Here is a 12,005-nt window from a genome sequence, read left to right on the forward strand (position 1 = left end):
ACATTGTCCTCAAACATCTCATTTCCAGCACATCCATCCTCCTGCGCACAACTCTATCCATAGCCCACGTCTCGCAACCATACAACATTGTTGTGTGTGTGTGTGTGTGTGTGTGTGTGTGTGTGTGTGTGTGTGTGTTATTTATTACACTTGATCGTTTCCCGCATCAATGAAGTAGCGCCGGAAACTAGAAGAAAAAAAGATTCATCACTCACATACACACACATATACATCACATCCATGCACGTACATATGCATACATATACATAACATATACGTACATACACACAGACAGTCTTGTACATATATACACATGTACAGCCTGCCGAATAAGTTTGCACTCTGTGAGTCTGAGATGGTTGACGGGTGTAAGGTAATGTGGACATATAATCATTAGGCTTACGGCTATGATAAAAATCGTTTGTCTCATATAGTAGTAAGATATGAATAGTATGAAATAAAACACATGGATCAGAATTTAAATGTAAAACGTCTGTTGTTTGTATGGTAAAATCACATAGACCCGTCCGTCGCAGTTGTCGTACAGTGTTGGGCTGCGAAAAGTAAGTTTAAATATTTATGAAAGAACATAGAGTTCATTCAGTACTCATCAGTTCGGTGTCATGATTTAGATGTATGGCATTATTGAGCGCTTGACTATAAAGGGTAAATATAATACAAATAATTACTGAGGACGCTTGATGTTGGTTGCAAGCACAAGTGGGTAAGAGACCAAAAATGGGATGGGGGCAGGGGAGAAACAAGAAGTGGGGTCTAGTGGGGGTATGATGTTCTGAAATGAATAATGGTAGAAGGTTGTGAGTGAAAGATAAACAATTGGAAAAAAGTAGAAATGATTGTGAAACAGTAAAGTGCTTAATAACTAATTGTCACCATACTAGTTAATATAGATAACCTTTACTCATTTACCTCGACGTATTTTAGGCTAAAGCAACGAACTTAATCACTTAATATTCACTTCCCTACATACATCGTGATACACAAGCTCACTTTTACGCCCTGACCCACTCCCACCAACTCTCCCTCCCATATCATCATTCAGTGTTTCGGCTTCAAATAATGGGTGAAATAGTATTGTTCATACGAACTTGAAAAACAAGGTATGAACGGGGTTTACCTCCATGTTTTGTCACCAGTCCTTACATCACGTTGGGCCACATGCGTAGTGAGAGTGTATGTGGACTTGGAATTATCTGTAACACCTGAGGAAGAATCTAAAGACTTTTCGGTTGGTGGATGTAACTTACGTTGACGGACTTAATGACCTTAGTAATTGATAGGCCTAAATCCCAAACAACCCACCAATCGTCCTTACATTTGATAGCACTAGCAAGTTTGTTATTATTGGAAATGGACCGCCTTAACGATAAACTAACTCGCACAGGTAGAACTATCGGCATTTCGCAGAGTACAGTTTACAATTGGTGGAGGAGGTAGCTCGAGGAGGAAAACTTACGAGATAGTCCGAGGTCAGGTGCACCCAAGAAAACCACAACTGGGGAAGATCAACGTATCCTAGCCGCAGTAACACAGGATTGCAAGACCAATGCTGTAACTCTCAAGGACGACATGCAACACCAAGTTTCAGTCTGTAGTACAGCGCGAAACCGACTTCACAAAGCTGGCATGCATCATAGGAATTCCGCCTAGAAAGAAAAACTTACCGAGCCAAGCTGTATGGAAAGGCAACGCTTCGCACAGCGATACGTGCATGAGGATATGCAGTTTCGGGGACGCTTTATATTCTATAATGAGAAAACCTTTTCATCCAGCACAAGTGGAAGGCAACATTGCTGGCGCGCAGATGGGACGAGATACGCTCCGGAGAATAGCTACTATGTCGCCAGAAGCGGTCAAGTCACCTGCAACATCTGGGGATGACTTCATGTATATATAGGGTAAGGGAACTGGCCGATACTGAAGGGCGCTTCACTGCAGAGAAGTATCTAGAAATACTGGAAAAAGTGATGCTCCCCTTCCGGTTCGTGCCATGCCTAGAAAGGATAGTATTTATGCAGGTAAGTGAAAAATCAAATGTTTAATAACAGTACGTCCTTCAATAACCAATCTCATATGCCGCTTCATCCTCATCCCACGCCCCGTCAGCGTTATCCTCCATCATGTTTGTTCAAATATTATCATTCCCATAAATCCACCAGTGTCCTCACCCAATGCACATGACATGTTCCCACATATTAATATATACCGCTACCCTCCCGTCATCTATGGCTAACAAACACGGTAATCAATAACTGCAATCCATGTTTCGGCTGTATAGGTCAGGGTTGGGAGGACTATGCTCTCCTTTAACCCTCTCTTCACTTTCATAACACCCCTACCTTCATTATTCTTTTAAGGGACCCCCATGACTCTTGCACTATGTACTTCTCTCTCCCTTATTTCTCCTCTATCACCAAATTTACCCAAGATAACTCCTAAATACTCAAATTCTCTCAGCTCTTCCAGTCTTTTTCCCACCGTATCTATAACACACTTCAGTACACCTCTTCTACTCTAAATAGCTTTGTAAATCTATACTTTTATTTTTTCATTTCAAACACCATTGTGCACGTTATGGGACGCAAGCTTACGCTGCCTTTGTAGAATCACATCATTATACACAACTGCATCCTTCTGCACCTCTTCACTCACATCAAACAAAACAGTATTATCCACAAAATCTCATATATATATATATATATATATATATATATATATATATATATATATATATATATATATATATATATATATATATGCTTGTTGACTTCTTGCATGTATGATTTTTTTTTTTCGTTTTTTGGTGGGTAATTTTTGTGTAATAATGGAAATCAATGTATACATTTTCCGCCATATTCATTGAAGCTGGTGCCTAATACTGGTACAATTCTCTCGAAATCGCAGGGATTTCAAGGCAACATTTGGGACTAAAAAATGAACCTAGGAAACGTTGCTACGAGAGCCAAAACTCGGACGTGGAATTCTTGTAAATAATAATAATAATAATAATAATAATAATAATAATAATAATGATAATAATAATTGAACCAGGGCATGTGAAGCGTCTGGGGTAAACCATGGAAAATTTTGAGGGGCCTGGATGTGAAAAGGGAGCTGTGGTTTCGGTGCATTACATATGACATCAAGATATTTACAACAGCCTAACCGTATTTGGAGAGTCTGTTAAAACAAGGATTCCACAATATCCGATTTATGCTCATTTTCAGGTGAATGGAGCTAGTGTGTCTACTATTTGGACTATAAGAACAAAAAAGTACCAGTGAATTAGTTGTTGGCTAAGAGAGAGAGAGAAAAAAAATTGCTCTTGTATTCTTGAGTGACGAAAATGATTTGCGTGTTGGAAATAACTGTCGATTCCCATGATTGATTGGCAAAAGAAACCCAAAATGGTTGAGTAGTAAGAGTACGCATATTAATATTCATAACTCCAAATCATAACTAGATTACAAAGATATCAAGCTGTGATATGAGAAATGCATTAGCATAAGCAAAATTAAGTGAATGACTTTTTGTTGAAATCATAACCCTGACAATCGTAAGTGCGATGGTTTTTTATGGTTTGCTGGCTACGGGTGCTGTGCTAGTCATCTGAAAGTTTCCAAGAGATCGCCTTCAAGTCCCATATCTGGTACGTAACATTAACAATGGTTCTAACAAATTTGCGGAATAGAATCTTTGTTTTGCAATCGACTTTATGATACACTTGTATTTTCATCAAAGACCTCGACGTCCGCCTGTGTTATGTAAATCATGAAGACAAAAATCAGTTTTTCATGTAAAACGATTGTCACACCTATATCATTTTTCCATCATAAGGCTCATTATTCAAGAATCATGATTATTGGCAATAAACATTTGTAACAATTCTTTTCAAACATTTATTTATGTCTGATGTCAACAGACAGTCGCGTCGGAAGTCACAGACATGGCAGGAAAAACGGACGCGCAGCAGGTGGACAATGCGCTAGCCACTTTTACCGCGAAAACAGAAAAGGTTCACTATCAGAGGAAACGTCTAAGTGGGCGGGACTTCTTGGCAGGAAGGTCACGTGTTTGCCACTTCTCGAGGCTTCTGTCATGTCCACCAACACTAGTTTGTGGTGAAGACAGTGGAGAGGACGCAAGATCATCCCGTCCTCAGCAGAACTTCAACGAGCAACATTAACTGAAGAGACGGAATGTGTTTGAAACATTAACAACCCTGTCAAGTTCCCGGGTCTGTATTTCGTGAGTAATGCTCAAATTTTGAAAAGGCCAATATATCTTACGTTAAATACCGAGAACAACATCCGTGACGATCATACTTACTCTTGTTTCATCGATGTAAGTCATTGATTTGAAGCTGCTCCGAATTCAAAGCAGCTCTCTGAACCCTGAATTTCCTGCCTCTCGCGAAACTTCTCGTGAAACTTGGCAGTTTTTGTTAACCGCGTTCTCTCACCATTCATGTTCAGGGGAGTTGGGGAAAGGGGGAGGGGGCGGGTGTCAGCATATTGTCCGCACATACCCGTGTCTTGTCCTGTCTGGGGGGCTGGTTTGGGCGGACAGGTGAGGTTTGCCTCTAACCCGAAGACCACACTGAGTACAGCAATCAATAGAAAATCTATGCAAATATCTACATAGATGTGTTAACTGTAAATGTGTACATAGTTCAGTGTAGGACAGATCACAGTATGACTAGGGGGCAGACATGCCTTTATGGCTTTAATCTGGTCTTGCTCACTAAAATTAACCAAACTTCCGCTTTTTCGAAGAAGTTTCGAAGAAAGTTACATAGGCTTGGGTCCCAGGACGACACTACTTTGTACTGCACGTAGATGAATAGCACAGAGCACCACCATCTCTAGATCTGCTGTACCGTATACAGTGAACACAACGAATGCGAAGCGGATCTGTGCAGGAATTCTGTGGTAGGGTAAATACAGACCAAACACGTTCTCCCGTGAAGCTCCATCGACAACGTATTGCTTAGTGTGGATTGTAGGATGAAGGTATCACCACATGATTATGTCTGCTGTAAAAAATCTATAAAAATATGAAACTGAGCATCCCCACTATTCCTGTACTTGAAGACCTCTACCATGCAGTGATAATAATGATAATAATAATAATAATAATAATAATAATGATAATAATAATAATAATAATCTTAATAACTCAGGAACACTCAGAATGATGTGCAACTGTATCTATCATTTATTATAAACTGCTTCTTCCCCACCTGACCCCCCGTTCCCTCTCGCCACACAGTTATGATAGTGTGGCTGGTCGCCATCCATCACTTCTAATGATTATTCTAGCTCGTCATGTGAGGCAGGGGAGGTTCCCCTTTATGTATACCCAGTACACTCCTCCTGTCCTCCAGACAGATAGCCTATTCCCCCTCCCGTCTGCCTCCTGTCCACAGGATGGCCAACGGGGAAGCAGCTGAACTCTCCCCCACACCTCCATTTTCTTCCACATCTATGTATAATCCTTTATCTTCCTCTCCAGCCAGATGCTTTCCCTCTCTGTCTTTCTATTTCCTCATCAGCATGTTAGTCTACTTCTCTTCACTGTCATTATGCATTTTGCATATGTTCATTTGCATACTACCACTACACGCCTTATTAATACGTAGATATTCCCTCCCATCTGTCTTAACCCAAAGATCGTCTCATGTGCTCCAGGGTAGTACTGTCATGCTCCCGGGTCGTTTACGTCGTGCTCCAGGATCGTACGTCGTGCTCCAGGGTCGTGCGTCGTGCTCCAGGGTCGTACGTCGTGTTCCAGGGTCGTACGTCGTGCTCCAGGGTTGTTGTGTCGTGCTCCAGGGTCGTAGTGTCGTGCTCCAGGGTCGTAGTGTCGTGCTCCAGGGTCGTACGTCGTGCTCCAGGGTCGCAGTGTCGTGCTTCAGGGTCGTACGTCGTGCTCCAGGGTCGCAGTATCGTGCTCCAGGGTCGTACGTCGTGCTCCAGGATCGTAGTGTCGTGCTCCAGGGTTGTACGTCGTGCTCCATGGTCGTACGTCATGATAAACATCCCTACTCTAGTGTTTTATTATTATTATTATTATTATTATTATTATTATTATTGTTATTATTATTACCATGATCATTATTGTTATTGCTAGTGCTATTAGTAAGGGGCCCCATTCCTGTACTGATATTTCTGAGGAAAGTTCCTCCTCACTGAGAATAGCCCTTCAGGAGGAGAGGTTAAGGGTCCTGCACTGTCGGGTTTGGTCTGGGTGATGAGGATATACAGTTATCCATGTTGCCCTGACGTGAATCCCTTTTTTGTCATTATTTTCTGCGTTGGAGGCTGCAGTCACGGACAGAAGTCCACACCATGGTCATGCCTTAACTGAAAACAGAGAAGATACTGGAAGGGAAGAAAGAAGAGACAGATGAAGTATTTATGAATTTTGGAGGAAGTGAAAAACCTGTCTTTTAAAATGTGCGGCAGGTCATAGTTATTGGGAAAGACAAGACAAAGCAGAGAGTTGCAAATCTTCGGGGTGCAGGGAAAGAAGCGGTTATCAAAACGGCCCACCCTTGAGCTACCTACTGCCACACAATAGTCATGTGACGCAGTAGCTTTCCGATGGTCTAGCTGGTGGTGAACCAAGCAGTACCTGTAAAAGAGGGAAAGTGTGCCAACATTGCGACGCAGGGCAAGCGGGTCGTTTTGAAGTTAGCCTGGAAGAGTTTATAAGTCAGACCGCTTTTGACTCTGTCAAGTAAGGATGCAGAGCTAGAGCCACCCCAGATATGAGAGCAATACTCCATACAAGGGCGGATCAGTCCTTTGTATAAGCGAAGACTCTTTAGAAGAAAGGAAATTTCGACATGTAAACAGTTCTCCCTGTTCCCTAGAGGCAGCTTTAGCTATTTCCGTATGTGAGGGTTTCAAGATCGAGTGGATGGTACAGTAATACCAAGTATGTTCATTAAGTCAAGAGGTGGAATTACAGTACCTTCAAAGACGCGAGGAAAGTCTTGGAAACATTAAACTTAACCAGATTTTGTCTAACCCACTGAGATGTTGTCCGAGTCCGACTTTGTAGAGTAAGTTGTGTCGGCGAGATGCAGATCGAGTGAGAGGAGCAGAAATGATGGATGTGGAGGAATGCAATGTTGAGATGTCTGCATATGAGTGCATCTGGTTATTTGTGGAAGAAACGAAATCGTCGATAAAAAGGAGAAAAAGTGTTGGAGACAGTACAGAACCTTGAGGGACACCGCTGTTGATGGGGAAAGGGGAAGAGGCTGATCCATCAAGAACCATGGAGATGGATAGATCGGCCTGAGAGGAAGGTAAATATGGAGGAGCTAATTGAGGGGAGCCAAAAGAGGGGAGCTTAGACCCCAATGCCATGCCGCTGTGCTGAAGGGTCATACCGCTGTGGTAAAGGGTTTCACTGACGGACTCAAGGCTGAGATCGTTGTGGTGGAGGGGTGAAGTCGTGTTTTATGTGGTGGTGTGGTAACCTTGTGACGTGTGAACTCTGAAACAAGGATTTACTCCACCATTCACAGCCATTGTTCCCGTGACTCCTCCACCTCCCTTTCCGCGATGGAGCCCTATTGTTCTTGTCATTAGTGTTCGTTTTGTGTTCAGATTATGAATAACTCTTCGTCCTTAATGCCTTCAGCAAGACGGTATGCTGTGCTCCAATAGATAAGCTTCAGAGCCAGGTCAGAGGCCGAGCCATTACCTCTAAGCTTAGGCTGGACCATCGTGCTTAAAGGGTTCAAGTCTGGAGCTCTTCTGGTCTCATTCAGATGACTTGTATTTCCAGAAACTGTGAAAATAAAATGATTCATAATAGCATATTGAACTCAATATATGATTAAGACTGGTTTACCTCGGGTTAATTTGCACAACATATGTTGACAATATTCTCAACAGTAAGTACAGATAATATAAATCAAGCTGTGACGATCCAATTTCGCAAGAACATATTGCATCAGGAAGTGGTTCAGCAGGAACCATTCCCTTCTCGCCTGGCTTCCCTTATGGATCAAAGAGCAGGAAGTTGTCACCCTCCCCCAGAAGAAAGGCGTACTGGGGTGGCCCTGGGCGGGGTATACCTACGCTTACCTGCAGGGTAGAGCAAACTGGTACTGGCAGGTGGGGTTACTGATGATACCGGACATCTCTCTCTCTCTCTGTCTCTCTTCTTTGATAGGTTCATATAACTGATCATTCTTTAATATACATGTAAAGTAACATAAATACTTTTGGAGGTATGCAGAGAGAGAGAGAGAGAGAGAGAGAGAGAGAGAGAGAGCAGTATTACACCACTGGTCGCATTGCTGATACTGACACACCACAAGTTATCTTCGCACATCTTCCTCCATTGTTATGGCTTTAGTGAAAGGCTGGCGAGTACGGTGAGTGTTGGTGATGTTATCTGGACGCCAGCGACCGCTATCTTCCACAGGAAAAGGGAAAGTTATTATTCTTACAGTTCAGGCCAGGGTTTTTGTCAACATTACCGGAAATTGTCAACATTGTAAAAATATATCACAGGGTTTTATATACGTTATCACTTTAACAAGAAATAGTGGAAAGTAGGGCGTGAAACAAATATATATATATATATATATATATATATATATATATATATATATATATATATATATATATATACACATCGCAAGTACTTCATAATTGTTCAAATTTGTCATGGCGTGTTCGTGTGGCAGTGTCTGATGCTGCCATTTATGTTAGTTTGGGCTAGGTTAGGTTAGGTTAGGTTAGGTTAGGTTAGGTTGAGTGTTGGTTAGGTTAGGTTGAGCTGTTGGTTAGTATTATAAAGGAAGAAAGTTTCGACTTCGCGCCTGGAGTCAGCAGGTGACCCAGGCCACCGTGCTGGTTATTTCCCATTAGATCATGAACATAATCTGCTGACGCTCACCTTAGCCTCCACCTGGCGGCATGTATGATGCTTGATAGTAAGGCATACACAGCTGTGCACGACTCCGTGTCCCCGCCTTTCCTCTTAACGGAGTCCTTTGGATAATAAGCCTTTACTCTGATACTTTTAATGCAAGCACACACACACGCGCACACACACACACACACACACACACACACACACACACACACACACACCTGGCTTAGGTTGTGTGTATGTGTGTGTACGCATACTAGTAAAGACATGGTACATGTATACAGTTTCAGCAGTCAGGCCAACACGACTGCAGAACTGATCTCGCCGTTATACAAGTAGTAAGGAGACACCCGAGGCTGAGGTCTTCCTCTCTGTACAGTGACGAGGAAATACGTGCCTTACCCATGTCAACCTGGCACAAGGTACAGCCATCAGGACGCTGTGCTACCCGGGTCTGTCCTCCAGCTGGGAAGGTGAGGGATAGTGTGGTGGTGGTGTGTGGGGAGCGGCAGAGACTCTGGGAAGAATGGAAAGAGCGAGGCATGGACGAGAAACTCTGGTGGAGAAAGTGGAATGTTTTTAAAGAGAAAAGCAGCAGAATGTTGGCGAAGGAAGATGGGATGAGTAAGCCACACGAGGGGATGGGAAAAGAAAGCGAGATAACGTCCATTTGTATCAACTTGAGCGGATTCTTTACAGTAAGAGAACGAAGATAAAAGAGATACACGAGAGCGGAGGCACGAACCAAATATCCGCGCTGCACAATGGAGAGATGAGGCAAGGTGGTCAGAGGCGTGGAACCTAACCTACTTGGGTCAGCATCAAAGAGTTGAAAAGCTGGTGTTAACTAGTAACTCAGCAAGGCAGCCGACAGCACGGAGCTTCCTCAAGCTCCACCAAGCTAGCAAGTCTGGCCATTTACTGTGTTCTCCAGGCATCTCTCAAGGAAGTCTGGCTATTTACCTATTGTATTCTTCAAGGTTCACTCCAAGGCATTCTTGGAGTTGACTGTGCCGTTCTGGGAGGTACATTCCCATGGAATTATGACCATTTTGTTATGGTATGTTGACACTGAGGACTGCTGACCGTCTGCAGGTTGACCCACCATAGTTGGTCAAGCCTTCATGTTGGCAGATATACCAGCTCTCTGTGCAGCAGTAAAGACTGTCTACTTTATTGTTGACACTGTGCAGCAGTAAAGACTGTCTGCTTTATTGTTGACACTGTGCAGCAGTAAAGACTGTCTGCTTTATTCGTATCTTTTCCTTATTCTCCATACATTTCCTCCTACTAAAACAACTGTTTATGAGGTTTAAGCAAAGATTTCGTAAAACGAAATCCTTCCAAACGAATATTTATAGTTCAGTGAGGCTAAGTTAGTATGCAGTTATGTATATTTCCATAATTCATTGGATTTTTGTTTTATTTTTGATCACGGGATTTAACGATAATTGATTGACAGAAACTCACGCTCTGTACAACCAGGTCACCACGGTGTGGTTTATTCGTTTAAAATTTTGACTAATTGAATTTGTTCAATTCGTTGATTTAAAGGAATCAATGATTATTATAATTTGCATCCTCTCATGTGCATACACATTATCTCTGTTTAATATAACTTATATATACAGATAATAGTTCTCGCTCGGATACAAATGACTACAATATTCACATAGTCCGTCCGTGAAGGAGTAATGTAGTACTTGTGATGACAGGTAAACATCTCGTAAGAAAAAGAAAATGTTTCCATGACGTGAGGGTGTGTGAGGCGGGACATTCTGCTGGGTGAACACTGTTGTTGCCCAGTCAGTCGTCGACACGGGGCAGTGTTGTGCAGCCAGGTCTCGCTCCGCACCTGTGGCCACACTGTCGTCTGGGAGGCCATGACCTCCGCTGGTCCACCTTACAAAGCGAGAGAGAGAGAGAGGGAGAGAAGACGGGTTGAGGGCGGGTCTATCTCATTTAAGTATTCAAAGAAATAGAAAGTTTTCCCTGGCCAGAGCCGCAGTACATCATGTCATGACGACTCCACGTCACCTTCGGTAGCACGTCGTGTTTATGATCTTTTCTTTATTCTAACTTTAGCCTCATTCACGATGGGTCGGTCATGGGCGGACACACACACCTTGGCATTCCTTACGTCACACACACGCTGTGGTCGTCGATGGACGGCAGGCCGGTTGGTGGATCATCTGGGCTTTAGGCCCTACTAACTATCAGGGTCAATAGGGCTGTTAACGTCAAGTCATGACCCATCACGGTGGGTTACACAAGTCCATGTGTGGTGGTGCTCCTCCACACCTGCCGTACTCCATGACCAATGTGAACCTCGTCCCCGGTGACGTCACTTCCCAGGTTTTGTCTCGTCTTCCATTGTGGTGTTGATGTCCATGACGAAGGTGATTTGGCAAAACATTTTACAGTCGAGTAAATATTTCACGATCTGTCTTCCTCTGTATGCAAATAATGATATCACACAAGAAACAGTCAAATAACAACAGATGTCATGTGTTGAATCTTCATCATATTGTGAAATATATCGAAGACGTATCTCATTACTGGCCGGTCGTCACTCATCTCCTCTTACTGACGCTGATCGACCGACTCCTTCCGCTGACGCCGACCAGCCAGCCAGCCAGCCAGCCAGCCGGTCAGCCGGTCAGCCAGCCAGCCAGCCAGCCAGCCAGCCAGCCAGCCAGCCAGACCCCAGAACTAAAGATATGACTTTCCAGAGGCTACGACAAGAACGTCGGAAATCCGACCTATTACATACTGGAAAATGACCCTGTGCTGAGGAACAAGTGCCTCTCTAGCGCGGAACAACACTCAAAAGAGAACAATTTCTTGTTCGACATAAAAGTTCAGGGCAAACGATCCTCCTGACACTGCCTGCCTGCCTGCCTGCCTGGCTGAGGCAACAAACTGTGTGGTTTTCCGAGTTCTGCAGACCTTGCTCGTGGCTCTCTCTCTCTCTCTCTCTCTCTCTCTCTCTCTCTCTCTCTCTCTCTCTCTCTCTCTCTCTCTCTCTCTCTCTCTCTACTCTACTCTCCAAAATTATCCATTTTTTTCAATCAAGCTTTCGC

The 12,005-nt window shown here is 43.4% G+C and overlaps 1 protein-coding gene across 5 annotated transcripts in view; it reads left to right on the forward strand.

Annotated features, from left to right (window-relative positions):
- Positions 1-4,078: 4,078 nt before the first annotated feature.
- LOC139759245 (uncharacterized) overlaps positions 4,079-12,005 on the forward strand; it is a 35,587-nt gene continuing 27,660 nt past the window's right edge. For 2 of the 5 annotated variants that reach the window (XM_071681363.1, XM_071681365.1), the window contains exon 1: positions 4,079-4,269. The gene's annotated coding sequence lies outside the window, so the exon portion shown is untranslated. The remainder of the gene's footprint in view (positions 4,270-12,005) is intronic. The other 3 variants (XM_071681366.1, XM_071681367.1, XM_071681364.1) reach the window with 2 other exon arrangements.

This window comes from Panulirus ornatus, chromosome 32, assembly GCF_036320965.1.
Source record: "Panulirus ornatus isolate Po-2019 chromosome 32, ASM3632096v1, whole genome shotgun sequence".
Lineage (NCBI taxonomy): Eukaryota > Metazoa > Arthropoda > Malacostraca > Decapoda > Palinuridae > Panulirus > Panulirus ornatus.